Source organism: Heterocephalus glaber, unplaced genomic scaffold (genome assembly GCF_053883595.1).
Source record: "Heterocephalus glaber isolate CG9 unplaced genomic scaffold, H.glaber_assembly_v1.0 deba00001504, whole genome shotgun sequence".
Lineage (NCBI taxonomy): Eukaryota > Metazoa > Chordata > Mammalia > Rodentia > Bathyergidae > Heterocephalus > Heterocephalus glaber.
The window spans coordinates 55,478,723-55,501,748 of NW_028258324.1; the positions used below are offsets into that span (position 1 = coordinate 55,478,723).

The following is a 23,026-nucleotide window of genomic DNA, read 5'->3' on the forward strand; positions in this document are numbered from 1 at the left end:
GGGCTTTCTGATGCCATGGCCCAGGCCACCCGCACTGATGGAAACTCCAGTGCTGCCTTCTCTCCCCTCACCCACTCCTCCTCTCTGTCCTCCTGTGCTCTGCGTGGGTGTCCCTGCATTTCCCTCCAAGCTGCTCTGCCTTGAAATCCCTCTCCAGCATAAGTCCTTTCACCATGGGTGTCTAGGGCCACGCACAGGTCAGAGTGCTGGCCCATAGGCAGTGCCCAGCCAGTGGGCGTGTTCTATTTGGCTTGCTAGTGAGATTATTGCTAGAACTTTCCATCATGACATTTCTTTTTAAATGCAGATTTCTAACCTCTCAAAAAAAGTCCCAGATCACATTCCCACAGCTGAACTACCAGGTGAGTCAGGCAGTAAGTGACTGCCCCTATGGGTGGACTGTGTCCTCCAGTTTGCCACAGTCCCACTGTGTCACATGACCAGAGCCACTGACTGGGTGTTCCCCACTCCCCGAAGTATTTCCATTCTTTTCCCTTAAACTCTTTTATTGGTACATTTTAGGTATACAATACATTTACATTTATCATTGGGTGCTTGTACCTGTACATGATATATCTTGGTTCTTATTTTTTCCCCATTACCTGTGTGCCCTTCACCCCCTCCATCCTTCCCTATTTCCATAGATTTTTCATTTCCATATTTCATTTCATAAAAATTTCAGATTTCATTTCCATATTTTTTTCTTTTCTCATAATTTTTCCTTTCCATTCTTTCCTTTCCCCATCTCCTCCCACCACCCCTACCCCTTTGGATTTTTCCCTCCTATTTCAAATTATCAATTATTCATTTTAATCATTTTAATCCTTAATTACATTTTCAGTTTCTCATACTAGAGAAACTATTCGGTATTTACACGTGTGTCCTATTTATTTCACTTAAGTGTATGGCCTCAGTATGCATCCATTTAGGTATAAATGTCTCTAGTTTCTCATTCTTTATGGCTGAGTAGTACTCCATTTTATAAAAAAAAAAACAAACCCACATTTTCTTTATTCAGTCTCCAATTGATGGGCATTTGGGCTGCTTCCAAGTTTTAGCTATTACAAATTGTGCTGCTATGAACATGGGTGCACATATATCTCTGTGGTATGATTCTTTTAATTCTTTGGGGAAGATCCCCAGCAGTGGAATAGCAGAGTCAAATGGGACTTCCAGTCCTAGTTCTTTGAGGTATCTCCATACTGATTTCCACAGTGGTTGCACCAGTCTGCACTCCCACCAGCAATGGAGAAGGGTTTCTTTCTCCCCACCACCCCACCAGCATTTGTTATTGGTTGATTTCTTGATAGTAGCCTTTCTTTCTGGAGTGAGGTGGAATCTCAGTGTTGTTTTCATCTGCATCTCTCGAATGATCAGTGATGTTGAACATTTTTTCATATGTTTATTTGCTGCTTTTACTTCTTTGTCTGAGAAATGTCTGTTCATTTCAGATGCCCATTTTTGAGTTGGGTGTTTGAATTTGGGGGTCTGATTTTTTTTCAGTTCTTTATATATTCTAAATAGTGGTCCTTTGTCTAAGGTACAGCTGCTAAAAATTTTTTCCCAAATTGTAGGTTGTCTCTTAGCTCTGTTGGTGGTTTCTCTTGCAGTGCAGAAGCTTTTTAATAAGATGAGATCCCAGTTGTTGATTCTCTGTGCTAGTTCCTGTGCTACTAAGGCTTTGTTCATAAAGTCTTTTCCTATGCCAGTGTCTTCAAGAGTTCTACCTAACTTATCTTCCAGCAAGTTTAGAGTTTCTGCCTTAATATTTAGATCTTTAATCCACTTCGATCTTAGTTTAGTGCATGGTGATAGGTATGGATCTAGTTTTAATCTTTGGCAGGTTGAAATCCAGTTTTTCCAACACCATTTATTGAACAGGCTATCTTTCCTCCAGTGAAGATGTTTGGCTCCTTTGTCAAAGATGAGGTGGCTGAGTGTGTCTGGAGTTGTTTCTGCATCTTCTAATCTGTTCCACTGGTCCTCAGGTCTGTTTCTTTGCCAGTACCATGCTGTTTTTGTCACAGTAGCTTTGTAGTATAGTTTCAAGTTGGGGATTGTGATACCTCCAGCCATGTCCCTGTTGCCTAGAATTGCTTTTGAGTATTTCCATTTTTAAGCCTTTATGGCATTGTAAGCCACACAAATGTATCTCTTATGGTCAAAACTCAGTCTCTATCAAGCCACCTAAAAAGCTTACTAAATTTTGAAGCCAAGCAAAAGCTCTATCAAGGGAATTGCTAGTTGTTGCTGTTTTTTCTAAAAGCATGTTTCATACTTTATCCCACAACCTTACCCTTTCCTCTCCTTTCTCTCTGGCAGCATCTTCAGACTCTGAAGGAAATGAGGCTATTATCTGGTGAAGCAGTACGTCCCAGGAGCTGCAGTGTCCATGGGTAACTTTACCTTGGGCACTGAAGTTCTGGTGGGACACATTTTAGTCTCTTTTGATACTTTACTCATCCTCCATCATCTCATCCTCAGAGAATGGTCACAGAAAAAAAAAATTAATAAAATTTGAACCAGAGTATTTTATGATTTTTCAGGAAATCTGGTATATTGAGTAAGGAGAGTTTTAGCCTAACAGTCAGATTTGTGTATTTTCTGTAGTCCCCAGTACCAAACATCCTCCATTCTCCCTCGTGCTCTGACATTGGGCTTCAGTTGATCTGCATTGTAAGGCATCCTGGAGGTTTATTGTAAGATATCCTTGGAATACATGAGTGAAGAAGCTTTTAATGAGGTCTCTATGACATTTCTAATGCACTCATTAGCTATACCAATTATAATGGTAAGTTACACAAAACTGACACAACCTGTTAGATTCTGATCTAATTTAGGAAGAAGAGAACTTCCAGAACCCTAGACCAGACTTCATGTTTCTAATACTTCTGTTCACTTTGTTTTAAGGCCTGATGAAAAATTAATGGGGTGGTGCACACCTGTAATCCCAGAAGTTGGAAGACTGAGGCAGGAGGATTACAAGTTTGAGGCTAGCCTGAGCTATACTGTGAGTTCAAGCCCAATCCTAGGATACATAACAAGACCCTGTCTTTAAAAACAAGGAGGAAAATGGGCCAGGAATTTAGCTCAGTGGTGCAGCCACCTGCTTCATAAGTGCAAGGTCCCGAATTTGATCTCTGGTACCAAAAAAAAAAAAAAAAAGACAAGGAAGAAGCAGTTTCGTGTTTTGGAGAAGGAAAATAATCATTAAAACTTAACTCTCCCATAAATTTTTATTATGGTAAAAGTAATAGGATTCTTTTTCAGCAGTATGGTGGATTAGATACCCACTCTAACTGCAAACAACTAAAAATTCTGACACATAAGGGTTTGGAAAACTCAAAGGACAAAAGGTATGTGAAAATGGCAACTCAAACAGGAAACTGGATAGAACCAAAGTTTTACCTTATAGGCATTTGCTAAGCTTCACTCTCAAGTTTGTGTGGTCACAGGGACAAAAGATCACGCCCAGAGCCCATCCAAGGAATGGAATTTAATAGAGTGGACCTTCAAATTATGACTGGCCTGACATGCAAACAACTTGGGTTAATTGGGTTAATGGAGGACTCATCTGCCTTTTGTTATCTATAGCGTGTACCCAGGGAAACATCCAGATCTCAGCTGTATTGACTTACAACCAACTTGAGTTACAACCAACCCTCAGGAACCAATCAAATTCATAAGTCAAGGGTCTACTGTACATCATTCAATTGGAGCTGGGACCCCAAAGTATCTAAGTCTTCATGACAAATTGATGTTGAAATAACACAGTAACACACACACCCCTCTATAGGAGACTGCAAGGAAAATGTTTTTCTCAAACCTTAATGAGAGAGGAGTAAAATTATAATCTCCCCTCTAATTTGAAGACCCAGTAAAAGATGATCCTCAGGAGATTTGCAGTCTGAATTTACTCTACCTGGGTAATCCAAACTCCTCAAACTAGGGCGGGGATTTAGCTCAGTGGTTCCACTGCCTGCCTCACAAGCACAAAGTCCCAAGCAATACGATAAAGAGAAAATCAAATTTTAGAACTGATGAAGGACCCATCCAGAGATTCCAGAAGCCCTGTGGCATAAAGTGAAAAATCTATACCTAGGCATATCCAAATATATTTAATAGCCATAAAGACAAAAAAAGAGGTCTTAGAAGCCAGAGAAAAAGACTGACTTCAGAGGACTGACAAACTGAACACTCACTTCTCTACGACAAAATGGAAGCAAGGGCATTGTCATTGTGCTGAGAGAAAGTAACCACAGAATTCTGTATCTCACAAAATGCCTTCAAGTCTAAGTATGAAATAAAGACATCTCAGACACACACACAGCCAAGTTTGTCCTGAATAGACCTTAAAGGAAAAGGTCAAATATTTTCTCTAGGCAGAAAGAAAATAATCCAGGTGACAGAACTGAAACTTAATCAGAAATGAAGTCCAAATACAGGAGTAAATAGGTAAGGGTATTGCCGCTATGAAATACAATAGTAATTATTCTTATTACACTATGATGTTTGGGGGGTTAAAAGAAAAGATAAATGCATGACAGAAGCACACATTGGTGGGACAACAGTGCTAATGTGTTCTAAATGCTTGGTAATTTTAGGGAGTGAGAGATAAAGATACTGTTTTCACTTTCATGCTGAATTTGTGGAGTAGCTTTTAAAGGAATAGAAATAGGTGGTGTAACTTCCAACCTCAGAAAAATAATCAAAGGGAGGGCGGAAATCCATACAAAAGAAAGAAGAAAAAAAACCCATTAAAAAACCAGGATAAATATCACAAATTAACTTGCTAGACATTACTCTATCAGTATATTAGAAATTACCATAAATTAAATAATTTGAATGATCCAATTAAAACATAAAGATTGTATGACTAGATTTAAATACATATATATATATTATTTATTTTTTAATTTTTTTTGGTACGGGGGATCGAACTAGGGCCCTTGCGCTTTTGAGGCAGGCAGCGGAACCACTGAACTAAATCCCCAGCCCCATATATTTATTATTTTTACAAAAGATACACCTAAAGCACAGATAAAGAAAGGTTAGAATAGGGGCCAGGGATTTAGCTCAGTGGTTTCGCCGCCTGCTGTGCAAGCACAAGGACCTGAGTTCGATCCCTGGTACCAAAAAAAAAAATAAGGTTGGAATATACAAGGCAAAGTGTAACAAAAATCAATCTAATGTGATCCTTAAAAAGCTTCTTAGGAGTAAAGCAGTACAATAACATTAATGAAAGCTTCAATTCCCCCAGAAGATAAAGCAGTTCTAATTTTTATAATCCTAATAGCAATGCCTCATTGACTGAACTATGAGAAGAAATAGACAAGGCCCATTGTCAGATTATAAGATCTTTTTATGTATTCTTAGTAACTCATAGCTCAACCAGACAAATCAGTAAGGAAATAGACCTGAGCAGAGGTATTAGCAGGTTTTATCTAAGTGATGAACAGCCTTGTGCAGAATATACATTCTTCTCAAGCAAAAATGGAACACTAATGACACCCGATCACAAACTTAGCCATGAAGGAAGCCTCAACAAATGTGCAAGGATTCCTCTTTTTTCTTTTTTTTTTTTACTTTTGAGACAGGGTCTCACTATGTAGTTCAGGCTGGCTTTGAACTCACTATGTAGCCCAAGCTGGCCTCCAACTGGAGACAACCCTCCTGTCTCAGCCTCCCAAGTGCTGGGATTACAGGCGGGTGCCATCACACCCAGCTCTATACTGTTTTAAAATCATGAAATCTCACAGTAGCTTGGAGTTATATTTTTCACTTAACAATTTTTCATGTCATTAACAATTCTTTGTAGCCTCTCTGTCAGCTGCAAAATGTTCCATCGATAGGCTATGCCATCACTTCCTCATGCTCTTATTATTGAATATTATTAGGTTACTTCCAGTTTTCTGAGACCATCAACAGACCTGTAATTAACTTTGTTATTTAGAAGCACCATTCATCCAAGGACCTCAAAGGACTTAGAATCATCTAATTTACTCTCTGGTCAGTGAAACAAAGGCATTTTCTATTCTTTTGAGCCAGTAATTCATCCCCACTTCTGACCAGTGTGTGACCCCAAAACATTTGTCCCGATCAGGGCAGTATCTGACCTGCCTTGTTGACTTCACTGGAAAGAGGGCTGACTTTACCACCAGACCTGAGCAAAACACGGTGCTGCAGGTGCCCTCTGCCTCAGCCTGGGGCAAATGAACTCAGTTACAGAAGCCTGAACACACTCATCTGGGTGTGAGCCCACCACAAGCCAGCAGCCCCCCCCCCCGGCATGGAAACTTGTGCAAGGAGTGTTCTTTAGAAATAGGCTTCAGCTCATCAAAGCTTTGTAATTCATCTCACACTTAGTTCACATGTGTATGGGACTCCTCAGCATGGGACACATTACATTAATATTTCCCTGTAATTTGTTTTTGTTGCAGAGGAGATTTGGGCAATTATTTTTACCCTTCTATTTTTTTAATTGCAAAATTATTTAACAAGCTCTTTTGAAACACCGTGGTTCATCAAGTTCAACAAGAGGAAACAGCGATTATCTAGTTGTGCATTTCAGAAATGAAAATGAGATTGTACATTGCTTTAGGAACAAACAGCTGCCTCGATATCTGGTTCATTATGATATGAATGAGGCATTAAAACTTGTTTGTGGCATGTCTGCCATTTGATCTTCTGCCATATGGTGATTCAGCATTAACTGTCTGTTCATTAAAGCACTGGTTCATTTCTAGGAGAGAAGACTCTCTTCCTCTTCTCTGTAATGTCCCTTCCTCCTGTATCCAGACTCTGTCCACATCCCTACATCTCACTCTCCTCCTTTGTTTTCTCTCCCAAGTAGCTATAAGTGTAAAGGAAAATGGAGGTGCGTAAACATGATGACCATTATCATCTTCAGTTCTACTTTCTCAGCTCCCAACTCCACTGGGGTCATTAAAGCATGAAGTTTCCACATAGTGAGCAAACATGACCGTGAAATGTAGCCCGGATTGAGAATACACCAGTATGCTTTCCATCCTCAGGTGTTGCTCTTCTCTCTGCTTGGTGCCCATTTCAGGGGGCCACACTACCTCAACCCCAGGCAGGCACCAGGGATATCATCCCCTTTGCTTTGCATTACGTGGGGACAAGGGGTCCTAAAGATAATCTCACTTCCCCCTTTAAGGGGTGCAGGTGGCTGGTTAATATCAATAGCTGAAATGTGCCCAGAATAGAAAGATCTACTTGAGAGTGCCTAGAGACTCTCTCTACTTCCGTTTCACAGGTAGGAAAAGATGAGGCAGAGGTAGGTAAGTGACTTGCACAGGGTGTTCCAGTTAGTTAAGTGGTGGGGCTGGGATTTGAATGCAGGGCTGTGACTTCAGCGATTCTCTAAAGGAATCAAATACTACTGTAATTTCCTCATTCCTTCAACCAAGAGATACAAACTGAGCACCAGCTATGTGCTGGACCACTGTTCGTGCCAGGATCCAGAACTTGTCACCTAGGGGAGGAATTCAGTAAGCAAGCACCCAGCCTGGTGAGGTCAGTGCTGCTCAGAAAGCCTCGGGGGCACCCTGGGAGGCAGGCCTCAGCACACGAAGACCGAACTCAGCCCCCGATCTCATTATGGTCCCCTTCTAGCAGCTTGTTCAGCAAGATGCCTATTACAGCCCAAAAGAGCGGTGATGACTTACCTCCCCTGGTGCCTGCGGCTGCCCTGGAGTGTGATTTGGACGGGGATGCTGAAGGGCTGCATGAGACCAAGGCTGGGCAAAAGGGGCTCCTCTCACCTGAGTCGTGCCCCCCAAAGGCCACCAGAGGGGAAGGCTTAAGCATCCACGCAAGTGGAGTCCCAGAGGAAGCCCCCAGGCCCTGGTGCAGTGACACCCATCACAAACACTGTCACCCCCGGAGCTGCCAGCCTGGTAAACTGTTCCTGGAGGTGGGAACTCGGGGCAGACTGGCCCCAGTGGCTCTGAAGATAGATTCCTGGCCAGGTGGATCAGCCCGTCACAAATGCTCGAGATCTGTGTGGCTTTCTGGACCCAAAGCTTCTGCCCTATGGTTGTCCTGTGCCTGCCACCACCTTGTCACCTGTTTCTGCTTCAGCAAGCAGGTTCATCGTCATAGAGACCTAAATGCTTGTGGAAAGTTCTGAGACCCAAGGGACCCTCTATAATTGGTGAGGGACACACTTGGCACAAGGTATTAGGAGAAGAGGAAATGTTTTTCCCAGGCCACATTTCCTTTTTCACAAATTGTTGGAATGCTATCATAAAGAATAGTTTTCTGTGGTTAGTTGCACATTCTAATTAAGAAAATTAACTTTTATATGTGATTTCCCAAATTTTCAAGGCTGACAAGGTGATAAATACTCACCATTAAAACTATCTCAAAGTATTTTTTAAAATGTAGCAAATATCATTTTGATAACTTAAAAGGGCATTTGGGGATCTTTACTGCTAAATTATTTACTGCTAAATTGCAAACATTAATTAAGTGTATGAGATATGTATGACAGAATGTCAGTAAGCTTTTTGTTGTATTTTTTTTAATCAAGGCAAGATTATCTTATTATTTTCCAAAATGGTGAGGTGAACAAGAATGTAAGCATAATCTCACCTAACAATACTGTATAGCTCTTTTAACTGTTACTTGTAGCCATTTTGAAATCATTTAATAAAAATACATATTTGCACATTCCTGATTTGTACTATTATTCTGTTAGAGGTATGGACTCAATCCTGAGGAAAATATTTGTTTTTAGTGAACCAACACAATTTACAATAAAAACTGATGACACCTAGTATTTTTTTCCTTCAGCTTCCTACTTCCACCTTGGCCTTCTAAACACATGATAAGTTTTCCCTGTTAGATTTAGCTGTGCTAATAAATTACTTCTGCAACTTGGAACTTAACTCTCTTTGAAGCAGAGAATGATTTGTTGCTACTTTTATGTATTTGATTCAGCCTCAGAAATATGGTAATTTTTGGAGCCCATGAGACCTTTTGGGAGGGGATCAGGGTGAGGCATAGTCTCACTGTTTTCCCAGGCTGGCCTTGAATCCTGACTGCAGCCATCCACTCTCATCTCAGCCTCCAAGTAGCTGAGAGAGACACCTCATGTGCACCCCCAGACCCCTGAGCCCCTGTCTGTACCCGGAACTTGCATCTGCCCTTACAGGACCCTCCCAGCCATTCCCAGCTTAGCATTCCTGCTCCCCTTGAGAGAAAATACTCGTGCATAATCTTTAAAACTTTATCTTTAAACTGAACGAACTGAGAAAGTGGGTCTTTCTAATCACTTTTAGCCCTATCCAAACTTCAACAGTTTGGATAGGGTCTGACAGGTTTGTTTAGGTTGCTGGCAAGTGTGGGCCTGCCTATGTCTTGGGTGTGGCTGTCACAATGGCCATCTGAGACTGCTCTCAGAGCTAGCTGTGCTTGGTTCTCTTTGGGTTTTTTTTTTCCCATTAAGTTTATTGGTACATTTTAGGTATAAAGTACAGTTACATTCATCATTGGGATCTTGTACCATTACATGAGTATCTTGGTTCTTATTTTCTTTCCCCTTCCCCTGCCCTCCCTTCACCCCCTCCACCCTTTCCTATTTACAAAGACCTTGTTTCCATTTTTTTCCTTTTCTCATACTTTTTCTTTTCCCTTTTTTCCCTTCCCCTACCCCTCCCACTTCCCCGGTCCTTTAGACCTTTGCTTCCTGTTACACAATATCAATTATACATTTTTAAAATTACAATATCAAGACCTAGGAGACATTACCACAGATTTTACAGAATTTAAAAGGATATAGAAAGCATATTACAAAAGTCTTTTTTGAAATAAATTTGACAACTTCTAAGAAGTACCTTGGAAGACAAATAAATGAAACTAACTCTGGGGGAAATACAAAATTTGAATAGCACCTGTTATTTTATTTTAGGTACCAGGGATCGAACTCAGGACCTTGTGCTTGCAAGGCAGGTGCCGGAACCACTAAGCTAAATCCCCGGCCCTGAATAGCACCTATTAAAGAAAGTATATTCCTAGCTTGAGAACCTACCTATATGACAACAGCACGCTCATATACATTTTAACTCATAAATTATATCAAACATTTAAAGCAGAAAAAAGAAGGAACACTTCTCCCCTCATTTTAGGAAATCAACATTGTGCTAATCCTAAAACTGGATAAAGATAAGAGAAGAAAAAAGTATGAACATAGATAGAAATTTGTTTCACAAAACAAACTATTAGAAGTCAGATCTGGCAGCATGTAGAAAATGGTTTTGTTATAGGGATGGCAGTGTTGGTTCAGCACTGGAAGATCCACCCCCATAAGTCATCATTTTAACAGAGGAAAGGAAAAAGCCATATGATCCTGTCACTAGTTGGAGAAAAAGTATTGGACTAAATTCTACAGCTGTTCATGGTAAAAGCTATCAGGAGCCTAGAAGTAGAAAAGAAACTTCTCAACAGATCAAAGACATGTACTCCATTCTTCCAGAAAAAACACCTTATATGAATGGAGAAGATACAATGCTTTCTCCTTAAGGTGGGGAACAAGGACAGATATGCCTACTCTTCATCTGTCCATTAAACTTTGAAACGTAGGCCCAAACCAAAATAGTCTGGCAATAAAATGACACAATTAGGATAGGATTGGTGAGGTAGAAGTAAAATCTTTATATGTAGATGAAATGATCATCTACAGAGAAAATACTAAGAAATCTCTAGGAGCCCCTAGAACTTGTATTTGAATTTTGCAGGATTAGAAAACACAAGGTATATATAAAAATTCAGGTCTATGTACACTTGCTATAAATGAAGAATTGGATATTTAAATTTAAAAGTTATGTAGGAGTACAAAGGACCTAGAAAACTAAAAAGAAAAAGAAAAACAGTGTTGGAAGACATTTAGTACCTAATTTTAAGACTTCCTCTAAAGCTATAGTAATCAAGGCAGTGTTGGTGTAAAGAAAGACATATTGATCATTGGAATAAAACAGAGAACCTAGAAATAGAACCACACATATATGGTCCACTGAGTTATGAAAGATTATTTAACATTAACATTTTATAGAACATAAATTCTATTCAAGAGCAGAAGAAAAGATAGTGTTTTCAGCAAATGCCACTAGAACACCTGGTATCAGTATATTAAAAAATTAACCTCAACCCTTTATTTCCATACATAAAAATAACTTGAAAGGATCTATGAACCTAAATATGAAAGCCTAAAAGTATAAAACTTTAAGAAGAAATTATAAGGGAAAAATGTTTATGAATTTAGGGAAGGCAAGAATTTTGTAGGATATAAAAAACATGATGTATAAAAGAAAAAAATTGATAAATGAGATTCCATCAAAATTTAGAACTTTAAATGACATCGTTAAGAAAATGAAAAGTAGCCCTTAAACAGACCATATTTATAATGCATATAACCTATGACCAGAATATATAAAGAACACTTACAGCTCATTAATAGACAACCCAATTAAAAAGTAGACATAAGAAGATGATAAATAGCCAGTACAGTACCAGGAAAGGTGTGTAACACTAGAATCAGAAAAATACTAATCAGTACAATAACAAGATTGAATTATACACTCATTAGGGAGATGAAGTTAAAAGTTTTAAAAGAACAAATGTCAGCTTAGGTGTGAACCAGTTAGAACTTTCTAATACTGCTAATGTGAATGTAAAATGATAAAACCATTTTGGAAAACAATATAGAAATTTGTTGTATTACTGTTAAGAACCAACAGTCCTGGGCCGGGGATTTAGCTCAGTGGTTTCGCTGCCTGCTGCACAAGCACAAGGACCTGAGTTTGATCCCTGTTACCGAAAAAAGAAAAAACCAACAGTCCTGTTCTTAAGTTTTTACTTGAGAGGAATGAAAACACATGTTCACAATAGATTTGTACATACAAGTTGAGTATCCCTTATCTGAAATTCTTGGGACCAGAGTGTTTCAGACTTTGTTTTGAAATCCACTAGATCTGCAAAGAGGATAGCTACTCCTGCTTTTGGGGGGGGGGGGTTCCTGTCACATGGAGTATTGTTTTCCATCCTTTAACTTTCAGACTATGAGTTTCTTTTTGAATTAAGTGTGTTTCTTATATGGTGCATATTGTTGGATCTTGCTTCTTGACCCATTCTGCCAGTCTATTTCTTTTGATTGGTGAATTGAGACCATTAACATTGATGGTTATAACTGATACATATTGACTTATCATTGTCATGACTTTTTCTTTTTGTTGGATTCTCCCCCTTTGCATTTAATTTCTTGTGGCACCTGACAGTTTCATTCTGCTGGGCTTCCTGGGGTTGTGATCCTCATTGTCTTTTCCTAGGATATTGTCTAAAATTTTTTGGAGTGCTGGTTTGGTATTCATTTGTTTGGGTTTTTGTTTTTTTGTTGTTTGTTTCTTTGTTTTTGGTGGTACCCAGGATTGAACTTGGGACCTTGCACTTTCAAGGCAGGTGGCAAAACCACTGAGCTAAATCCCTGGCCCATGGTTTGGTATTCATGAAGTTCCTAAGGTGCTCTTTGTCATGAAAGTATCTTTTTTCTCCATCAATTTTGAAAGATAATTTTGCAGGGTACATCAATCTGGGTTGGAGACTATTTTCTTTTAGGGCTTGAAATACATTACTCCAAACTCTTCTTGCCTTGAGGGTTTGCACTGAGAAGTCTGCTGTGATTCTGATGGGCTTTCCCTTGTATGTGATTTGTTTCTTTTCTCTAACTGCTTGTAGAACTTTGTTCTTCTGTTGGGTTTCTAGAATCTTAACAATTATATGCCTATGTGTAGATTTTTTTTGATCAAGGCTAGTTGGAGTCCTATATGCCTCACTTATCTGTATGTCATGTTCTTTTCCTCTGCTTGGGAAGTTTTCTGCCATGACTACTGTGAACAGTTTTTTATGTCATCTGCACTCTCTCCTGTTTCTTCATTGACTCCAATCAGTCTTATGTTATTCTTCTTTGCATCATCTTGCAGCTGCTGGATTGATTTCTCATGGTCCCTTACAATTTTGAAGCAATTTTTCTTTTCCTGGTCACTAATTGCAATCTTATCTACTGTATCTGAAATTCTGTCCTCACATTTTTAATCTCCTGGAAATCTGTTTGTGTCTGTTTGCATCTGTTTTATGGATTACATTTGTTTCCTATGTTGGGATTCTGTCATGTTCCTGAGCTCCTCTCTAGATTTGTTAATCATGTCTTGCACTATGAGCACAATCTCTGCTGTTATCTGAGAAATTATTTCTGATTTCATTTTTTCCATATCCTCTTTTGTTGCCAGTTCAGGGAGTCCGGGTGGTTGAGTATCAGAGTGTTCCATCTCGTTTCCCTTTCGGGTTGCTGTCGGTGATCTGGAAGTCTGGTTTTGAGACTTGCTTACGTGTCTTCTCATTTTGATGGGGGGGTGTGGGGGTGGGGTGGTATGTGTGCTGGCACCTGCGAGGCTCACCTCCTGTGTGCTGGCAAGGGTGGTACAGCCTCTCTTTTGGTTTTTAAATAGAACCAAGATGGTAAATGAGAAAAGTAATGAAAAGTGATGTCACTTTCCACCCCTATTTTTTTTGGTACCAGGGATCGAACTCAGGTTCTTTCACTTATTTGCACAGCAGGTGGCGAAACCACTAAGCCAAATTCCTGGCCCAACTTTTCCCCTTTGATATTGCTGAAGACTGCTGGTGACTGGCCAGCCATTCTGTTCACTAATAGCTCACCCACTGCTCCCCCTCATCAAAAATACTCCATTCTGAGCTCCCAACTCACCTTTCAAGAAGCACCCAGAGTTAGTAGGTGTGAATCACAATCCCACTGTGTCCATCTGGGAACTCGGGCAAAGCTAAGCCCAAAGCAGTGTGGCGATGAGAGATGCCAGGTACTGGACATCAGGATCTCCAGGTCCCAAGACCTTTCCTGAGATCCTGCCTCATTCCTTCCTCTGAGTTAGTCACTTCCTGGAGATCACTTTCTGCTCCATAAAATAGTAACTGCCAGGCATGGTGGAGCACACCCATAATCCCAGCATTCAGGAGGCTGAGGCAGGAGGATCGCTTCAAGTTTGAGGCCACCCTGGGCTACATAGGGAGACCTTGTCTCAAAAAAAGAAACAAACAACAACAATAATAATAAATTAAACAGTAACTGTGAATCCCCTGTCAACCCACCATGGATGTTCTCTCCTTGTTGGCCCAGTGACTGGTTACTGGTTCAAATGCTATCTTTGTAACTTTAAGTAACCATTTAAAAATTCCCTGCCCTGGTTGTCCTCAGTAAAAAGGGAGTAAATAAAAATTCAGTGTGAGCTGCATGAGTATGTAAGGCTCAGTGTCCATAAACTGTGATGAAATCTGTATTTGAAAGAGGCTATTATAGCAAAATGCTGGTATTGTGGATTCCTGGTTCTATAGACCCATCCATTTCTTTTGGATTTAATAGACGATTTACTCCAGGGAGAAAAAGAACTTTCTCTCCTTTTCACCATGCTAAAGAAACGACTTCCTCATTCTTTTTCTGTACTCTCAGTTATCCACTACTATTACAACTAAGAATTCTTTTGTGGCTGATATTCTCCATGCTCATGAAAACTGCATTTGTGTTTCCAAGTTTAGAAATGAACAGACCATTTACAACAACCTAAAAAGCATACGAAAGTTCACCTTCTTTGAGTACCTGTGTTGTAGGACAATAAATAAACCCCTAACTGAGCAATCATCTGGGAGAGGGCATTTTTGCTAATACAAACAACAATTTTAACTGTCAAAAGTAAAGTCAGACCTGATCTTATATTCTCTTTGCAGGAAAACAGCAAGGAAATATGATCTGTGCCACCCCCTGCCGGAATCTTACATGGGACCTTGCTTTTCCTTTACCCTAAGCGTTGTTTCCAGCTGTCTTTGCTAATTAAATGGGCAATTGACCTATGAGCTAGATTTCTGTCTGAAAAACCAGCATCACTTCTCTGAAGATGTTTTTCCTTCTCTGAATAATAATACTATTGGCTAACATTTATTGCATACTTAGTAAAAACCAGCACAGTTCAAAGGCAATATACATCCATTATTTTATTCAGGGAATTTTTTTTGTACTGGGAATCGAACTCAAAACCTTGAGGATTTTTTTTTTTTCACACAAGATCTCATCCTATAGTCTAGGCTGGTCTTGAATTCACTATGTAGCCTAGGCTGGCCAAGTTCAAACTCATGGTAATCCTACTGACTCAACCTCCCAAGTGCTGGAATTACAGGCATGCACCACCATGCCCAGCTTCTATTGTGGTGTGTTTTGAAGAGCAAAGAGCTCAACTGACTCACACAACCTACAAAAGTAACAAAACTGGGCCTATCCTGACATACAGACAACTCAATGGATAATTGAAGCAGAAACTAATAAAATGATAGCTGAAATTGTTAAATAGTTTAGCAGCCCTCAACTGATGGGCTTGTTTAAAATACACTGTGACCAAATCTTCACCAGGTCGCACTGGGTACAGATATAATATTGTAAGTCAAAGTAATTGTTCACCACATAAATGGTACTCAAATTCAAGTGGGACTTTCTATTTTTAAAAAGATTTCCAGGCCCTGTCTCTACTGACCTTGATAAAATAGTTTGGATGTAGAGCCCAAGAACCTGCTTTTTAAATGCCTTTCACTTAGATGGTCCTATATTCATACTCAGGAAACACTGGGTTACATTATGCATTAAATAAGCTTTGAAGACCAGGCCTTGGGAACAGTAACATCTTTCTGGTCCCAGACATGGCTGCCTCCCTAGAACTCAGCTCATTCCTCTAGGCATTATGGAAGTTGAAGCCTTCAGATGTGCCTTCAAGCATTACCTTTAAGATCCAGTAGTCCTGAAGCCATAAGTTTATGTGCAAGGAATTCATATTTTCTCTCCTGGAGTAACAGTGATGCCAGAACTCCCCCTTGAGTGCTAGTGGCAGTTCTTACCTAGAAAGGAAACAGAGAATCCAACTACTGTACCCTCTCTCTACTGGTATTTGGGCATTGTGCTCAACACTCAGCACTCTGGGAACATTTTATCCTGGTCACTTAACCCATGAGATGTGGATCATAGAATTATTAATAGTCTTTTAAATCAGTGCTTCTAGAATTTGATTAACCACGAAACCTCTTTCCATGCAAAAATAATTATCATGACACAGAACAAATACTCCTTTAAATATGTTCAGGATGCTGAATTTTGTCAAATATTCTTTTTGCATCTATTGAGATGGTTGTGTGGTTTTTATTATTTATTCTATGTGGAATATCATATTAATGAATTTGTGTATTGGGAACCATCCTTGAATCCCAGAGATAAATCCCAATGAGTTATTGTGTACAATAATTTTAATGCATTTGTTAGTATTTTGATGAGGGTTTTGGCATCTATGTTCATCGAAGATAGATCTGATCTGATTTGATTTTGTTCTGTTGTTTAGTGTGCAGTCCTGGGAATTGAACCCAGGGCCTTCACAATGAGCTGCATCCCCAGCCCTTTTTTATTTTTAGAAAGGTTCTTGCTAAGTGGCTAAGTACACCTGGCTAAGGATATTGACCTCCCGTTTTTGTTCTATTTTGTTTTTTGTTTTCTTTCTTGTAGTGTCTTTGTCTGCCCTTGGTATGAGGATGATGCAGGCCTCAGGAAATGAATTTGGGAGCATTCCCAATTCAGTTTTTTGGAAAAGTTTAAGAATAGTTGGTGCTAATTTTTTAAGTGTAATTCAACAGTGATGTCATCTGGTTCTTAGCCTTTCTTTGTTAGGACTTTTTAGATTATTGATTCAAACTACTTATTTGCTACTGGTTTATTTCAGATTTTCTTTATGATTCAGTCTTGGTAGGGTGTGTATTTCTAAAAGTTTATTCATTTCTTCTAGGTTATCCAATTTTTCATATAATTGGTCATGACAATCTTTTACGATCCTTTTTATTTCTTGGCATCAATTGTAATGTCTCTTCATTTTTTCCTCATTTCATTTGAGGTTTATCTCTTTTTTCTTCTAGCTAAGGGTTTGTCTATTTTAACTTTGCAAATAAAAAGAAAACAATTCAGCTGGTGATGTAGCTCAATAGTAGAGCACTTGCCTAACAAATGCAAGGCCCTGAGTTTGATCCCCCCCACCACAAATAAATAAATTTTATTGATTTTTTTTCATTGTTGATTTTTTCCATTTTCTATTTCATTTATTTATGCTTAAATCTTCTTTATTTCCTTCTCTTTGTTAATGCAAGATTTCAATAAACTAAGTATAGAAAAAATGTAACATAATAAGAGCCATATATGAAAAGCCCAGGGCTAACATTATACAAAGCAGTGAAAAACTGAAAGCTTTTCCTCTGTCAGCAACAAATCACTAATGCCCAGTGATGCTCACTTTTATTTAACACAGTGCTAGAAGTCCAAGGCAGAGCAAGTAGATAAGCAAAAGAAATAGAATCAAAACAGGAACAGAAGAAGTTAACTTGTCTCTGTTTACAACTGACATGGTCTTATAAATAGGAAAGTTTAAAAAAAAAAAAAGAAATTGGAAACTCTAGGGGCTGGGGATTTAGCTCAGTGGCACCTCGCCTGCCTTGCAAGCACAAGGTACTGAGTTTGATCCCTGGTACCAAAAGAAAAAAAGAAAAGAAAAGAAATAGGTGACTCTAAAGACTCCATCTAAAAATTGTTGTAAAAATAAATAAATACATAAATAAATAAAAATAATAAAAATTGTTGTAACTAATAAATTCATTATAGTTACTGGATACAACCATTAACTTATAAGAACCAATTGATTTCTATGTGCTAAAAATCAAACTATAAAAAAACTTTAAAGAGCTATTCTATCTAAAATAGCATCAAAAAGAATATAGTTAGGAATAAACTTGTGAAAGACTTAAACACGAAAAACTTTTTTAAATAATGAAAACAATTAAAGACACAAATCAAAAGATGTCCCACAGTCATGGATTAGAAGATGTAATATTATTATAACATCCCTACCGCCCAAATCAAACTAACGATTCAATACAATCCCTATCAAAATTCAAATAGCATTTTTTATTAAAATAGAAAAATGATACGAAATGCATAAGGGATTACAAAAGATCTTGAGCAGCTGAAACAATCTTGAGTAAGAAGAAAACAGCTGGAGACACCACTTTTTTTATTTCAAGATGCATTACTGTCTTAGTTAAAAACTTTTTTCTTTGCTGAGACAAAATACTCAACACCTAAAGTTAAAGGAGGAAAGGCTTATTTCAGCTCATGGTTTGTAGAAGTTTCAGTCTATAATTGGCTGGCTCCAAGGCAGGGTGGCATAGCAGGGCTAACATCACAGAGGAGAAATGATCCATGGCAAGCAGGCAGGAGGCAGTGAAGCAGCAAGCAGCAGCAAAAGCAGCAGTAGCAAGAGGTTTCCCTCTCTTCCTTTATATCCCATCCAGGCTGTAAGCCTATTGATTGATTCCACCCACACCCAGGGTGGGGCTTCCATTATAGACATCCTTAGCTAATAATAATAATCTCATTTTTAAATGAGCAAAAGAATTGAATAGACATTTCTCCAGGTAAGACATACAAATGGCCAACAAATATATACAAAGATGCTCAACATCATTAGTCAGGGAGCTATAACTCAAAATCATAATAAGAAATCACCTCACATCTATTAGAATGACCACTGTCTTAGTTCATTTTATGTTGCTATAATGAAAAATCTTAGGCTGGGTAAGTCATTAAGAAAAGAAACTTGTTTTGTCTCACAGTTCTGAAGGTAAGGAAGTTCAAGGTCAAGCAGCTACAACTGATGAGGGCCTCATGCTGCATTAGAACATGGCAGATGGCATCACATGGTGGCAGTTTGTGTGAGAGTGGCAAATGGACAAGCATAGAAGAGACCCAAACACCAAGGGTAACCTTGCTTCATAATAACCTACATTAGTGGAAGCCAATCCAGTTCCACTGTGAAAACCACTAATTCAATCTTGAGGGCCCTAACCCAGTCTTTGGAGAATGACATTAATCCATTCATAAACCCAGCACTCGCCCTTCCCCATGCCCAACTCATCTCCCCAAAGCCCACCTCTTGACACTGCTGAATTGAAGAATTAAGTCTTACCATGAGTTTGGGCAGGAACAAGTCAGATCTATACCAGAAGCAGCTGCTGTCAAAAACAAAAACACACAAAAGATAACAGAGATTTGCAAGGATGTGGAGAATTTGGAATCCTTATGTATTGTCACTGGGGAAGTAAGTAAGTTTAATCACTATGGGAAACAGTATAATTATTTATCAAAATATTACAACTAGAACTGCCACATGATCCAGCAATCCTCCTTCCGGGTACTTTATCCTGAAGAATTGAAATCAAGATTTCAAAAAGAAATTAGCACCTCCCCACACATCACAGCCCTGTTCACAATAACAAAGATGTGGAAACAATCTAAATGTTTATCAACAGATGAATGGATAAAGAAAATGTGGTACCATAAAGAAAATGTGGTCCTGGATTCAATGGCCAGCAGCACCCTCAAATTAAAATGAAAGAAGGAAAGAAAAGAAAATGAAAGAAAAGTAAAAGGGAAATGTAGTACATGCAGACAATGGAATATTATTCACCTTAAAAGAGAACATTTGGTAATTTGCAACAACATGGCTAAACTGGAAGACATTATGCTGACTGACATAAGCCAATCACAGTGGAACAAATACCACATGATTCCACTTATATGAGGTGTCCAAAATAGTCAAATTCATAGAAACAGAGTAGAATGGTTGTTTCTAGAGGTGGGGGTGGGTGGGAAGTACAATTCAATGAGTATAAAGTTTCACTTATATAAAATGAATATCTTCTAGAGAGTCACTGTAAAACATTGTACCTATACTTAACAAAACTGTATCACACATTTCTAAGTTTGTAAAGAGAACAGATCTCAAATTAAGTGTCTTACACACATCCACATGGACAAACACTCACATGTACATTCACATGCTTTAGAAAACACTGGTGCTATGGTTTAAGATCTAAAATGCTCCCCAAAGTGTCATGTGTTCAGAGGTAGGGCTTCTGGATGGGGATTGGATCATAGGGGCACTATACTTGTTAGTAGATCAATCCATTGATGAGTTCATAGCTGAATGGGTTGTTAGGAGGTGGGGGCTGGTTGGAGGAGGTAAGTCACTTAGGGTGCCTTTGGTAGTCTCTCTCTCTCTCCCTCTCTCTCTCTCCCCCTCTCTCTCTCCCCCCTCCCCCCTCCCTCTCTCTCCCCCCGTCTCTCCCTCTCTCTCTCTCCCCACCTCTCTCCTGCTCTCTCTCTCCCCCCTCTCTCCCTGTCTGTCTGTCTGTCTGTCTCTCTCTCTCTCTCTCTCTCTCTCTCTCTCTCTCTCTCTCTCTCTCTCTCTCTCTCTTCCCTGCTGCCAAGGCTGGAGCACATTTCCTCTACCAAGCTATTCTTTTTAGCCCTGGAGCCAGCTGATCATGGACTGAACTCTCTGAAACCATGAGCCAAAAATAAACCTTTTACCCTTTAAATTGTGTATGTCAGGCCCTTTGTCCCAGTGACAGAAAAGCTGACAGATACAACTGGTCTATATTATACATAAACTTGGAAAAAGGGTAGATTTCAAGTATCTTACCACGCACACACACACACACACACACACACACACACGTTTGGGAAAGACTAATCAATTAGTTAAAATTCAAAGTTCCTTATATGTCCCAGATACCTCTCAGGTTTGGTTTCCCATCACTTCTTGACATATAACACCCTTTCTTTCTTGTCTTTTGTTTTTTACTGTTCCCTCTTTTCCTCCTTCTCCTTTTTCTGATCAACTTGATTTATCCTCAAGACTTTACTGTGGTCTGAAACATCTGGCCCCTTGTCTTCCATTGCCCTTGAGACTATCAGCTCCTCAAAGACAAGGACACTACCTCACTCTTCCTGTCTTCAGCTCCTAGAACAATGCTTGGAATGCAATACATAAAAATGATTGTCGAATACACAACTAATTTTCTTTCCCAATTAAAATTTCATCTCAGAGATAGCATTACATAAAATTGCCAGATGAATTATGTCTTTGGTGTCAAATCTCTGACAACACAGTGAAGCAAGGGATGGGAAGAATAAAATCACTAATGAGTTGAAAGTGAATAGAATGGACCTCAGTTAACTCTCATATTTTGTGTCATCAAATCTACACATGGGCAAGACCAAGAGTCTTCCTGGCACAAACATTTTCATGATTAATGAGGCTAGTCTCACAAGAGCTAATGACTATAACACAGGGTGGATGAATAAAGAGATGTTCAAGAGCTGAGACCATCAGAACTATGAATCTGGAGGTACCCTGAGTGACTCAGGACCCATAGCTCTTTGGAGTTTTGTCCCAGTAAATACGGACCTGCAAAAAGGAGAATGGCTCAGATGAACTTAGACAGAACATGAAAATAATGGTGTGAGCTTCTCTGAAGTTAACTAGCCAGTGTATAAAAAGGCTCCTCGGATAAATGATCTTTGGATAAATAACTGTTAAATCAATTTGTTTCCTTGTTGCATTACTAAACTTGGCCATTATGTCTTGCACACCAGACACAGACATTTAGTCTACTAATGCACTCAACTTGTATATCCCCACACAGATAATTATGGAAGAACTGGAGCTCTGTATCAGACACCAGAGACCCAAAGACCAAATTCACAGAATTCCTGCTGGCAAAAATCTCACAGTCGACTAGGGAAGGAGAGGTAGAATAAAACAGGTATACAATGCTTTGTGACAAGTGGGTAAGTAGAGGCTGAAAGATGTTACCAGAACAAGGACTGGTACTGCTTTGGGGGTTGGGGCAAGGGATGATCTTTGAGGGACACATCCTCGGAGCTGGTCTGAGAGTGCCCGACAGACAAGGTGGGGAGTCCTGGCAGATGAAGTTGGACAGCTCCCATGGGCAGCCCTCAATTCAGCCCAACAAAAGCTGCCACATCTCCTCCTCTTGGCTTAGATGAGGCCTTCCATGAGTAGTTCACTGAGCACATACTGTGGCTCTTTTTTAGGCTCTCAAATATAAGAATGAATATAAAGAGAGAAGTTCCTGCCTTCCAGGAGTTTTCATTCCAGAGAAAAGAGAGATAAGAAACAGGGACCCAAAGAAAATAAATATAAATACATTAAAGAAAGAGAAATGGGGTGATGATATAGAAAGAAATGGAACGAAGCAAGTGACATTAAATAGGAATGAAGGCCAGTGGTTCCAACCATGCAGGCCATCCAGCAGTGCAGTGCTGTGGCCACCCGAGCTGTGGCTGATAAGCAGGAGACAGGATAAGAAGCTCGTCACCGAGGCGTGTTTGTCCATGTGAGAAAGCCAGGTGGAAGGGATCTGTGCAGGATGCCAGCGCCTAACCAGCACACTGGTGCCCAGGCAGCACGGGAGTGCTCAGACTAAGGAAGGGACATTGAGGCAGATTACTGTGGCTGAAACCCAGGCCACCCAAACACCAGGACACATTCCCAGGGTCACCAACCCCAAATCCAAACTAGCAGCAAGGAATCTGGATCATGGGGGGACTCAGAGACCCCATGAATGCTGGATGTCGCTAGACCACTGGATCCCAGGTCTGGAAGGAGAACCACCAGACGGATGAGGGCAAAGGCGGCAGTGGCTACTGCTGGACACCCAGCTCAGGATCTGAAGTGAGGTGGGGGGTGTGCTTGAGGAGGACAGCATCAGCTCTGGCGAGTTCTATACCTTAATTCAGGGCAGCAGCATCCACTCCATCAGTCACCCGGGCTGAAGGCTGAGTCATCTGTGTCTCCTTCGCCTTGGCTTCCACCCACAGTCAGTGAGTCACTACAGTCTGCTGATAACTCCTCTGGGCCTCCTCCTCAACACTCTGGAGCCTCTTCTTTCCTGGGGCAGAGTGCAACAGGCAAGGGCTGAAGAGTCGGTCAGCCTGGGTTTGAATGCTGCTTCCTAAGTGTGGGCTTAACTCTTCCCCGGGCCTTTGCGCCTTCAC

The 23,026-nt window shown here is 39.9% G+C and overlaps 1 protein-coding gene across 13 annotated transcripts in view; it reads right to left on the minus strand.

Annotated features, from left to right (window-relative positions):
• The window catches only part of LOC147825355 (uncharacterized), an 88,233-nt gene that overhangs the window by 837 nt on the left and 64,370 nt on the right, over positions 1 to 23,026 (minus strand). For 5 of the 13 annotated variants that reach the window (XR_015440966.1, XR_015440983.1, XR_015440967.1 and 2 more), the window contains 4 exons: positions 22,759 to 23,026; positions 19,128 to 19,170; positions 15,855 to 15,969; positions 13,784 to 14,105 (listed from right to left, as the gene is read on the minus strand). The gene's annotated coding sequence lies outside the window, so the exon portion shown is untranslated. Of the gene's footprint in view, positions 1 to 13,783; positions 14,106 to 14,132; positions 15,970 to 19,127; positions 19,174 to 22,758 lie in introns of those variants that run through there. The other 8 variants (XR_015440975.1, XR_015440979.1, XR_015440976.1 and 5 more) reach the window with 7 other exon arrangements.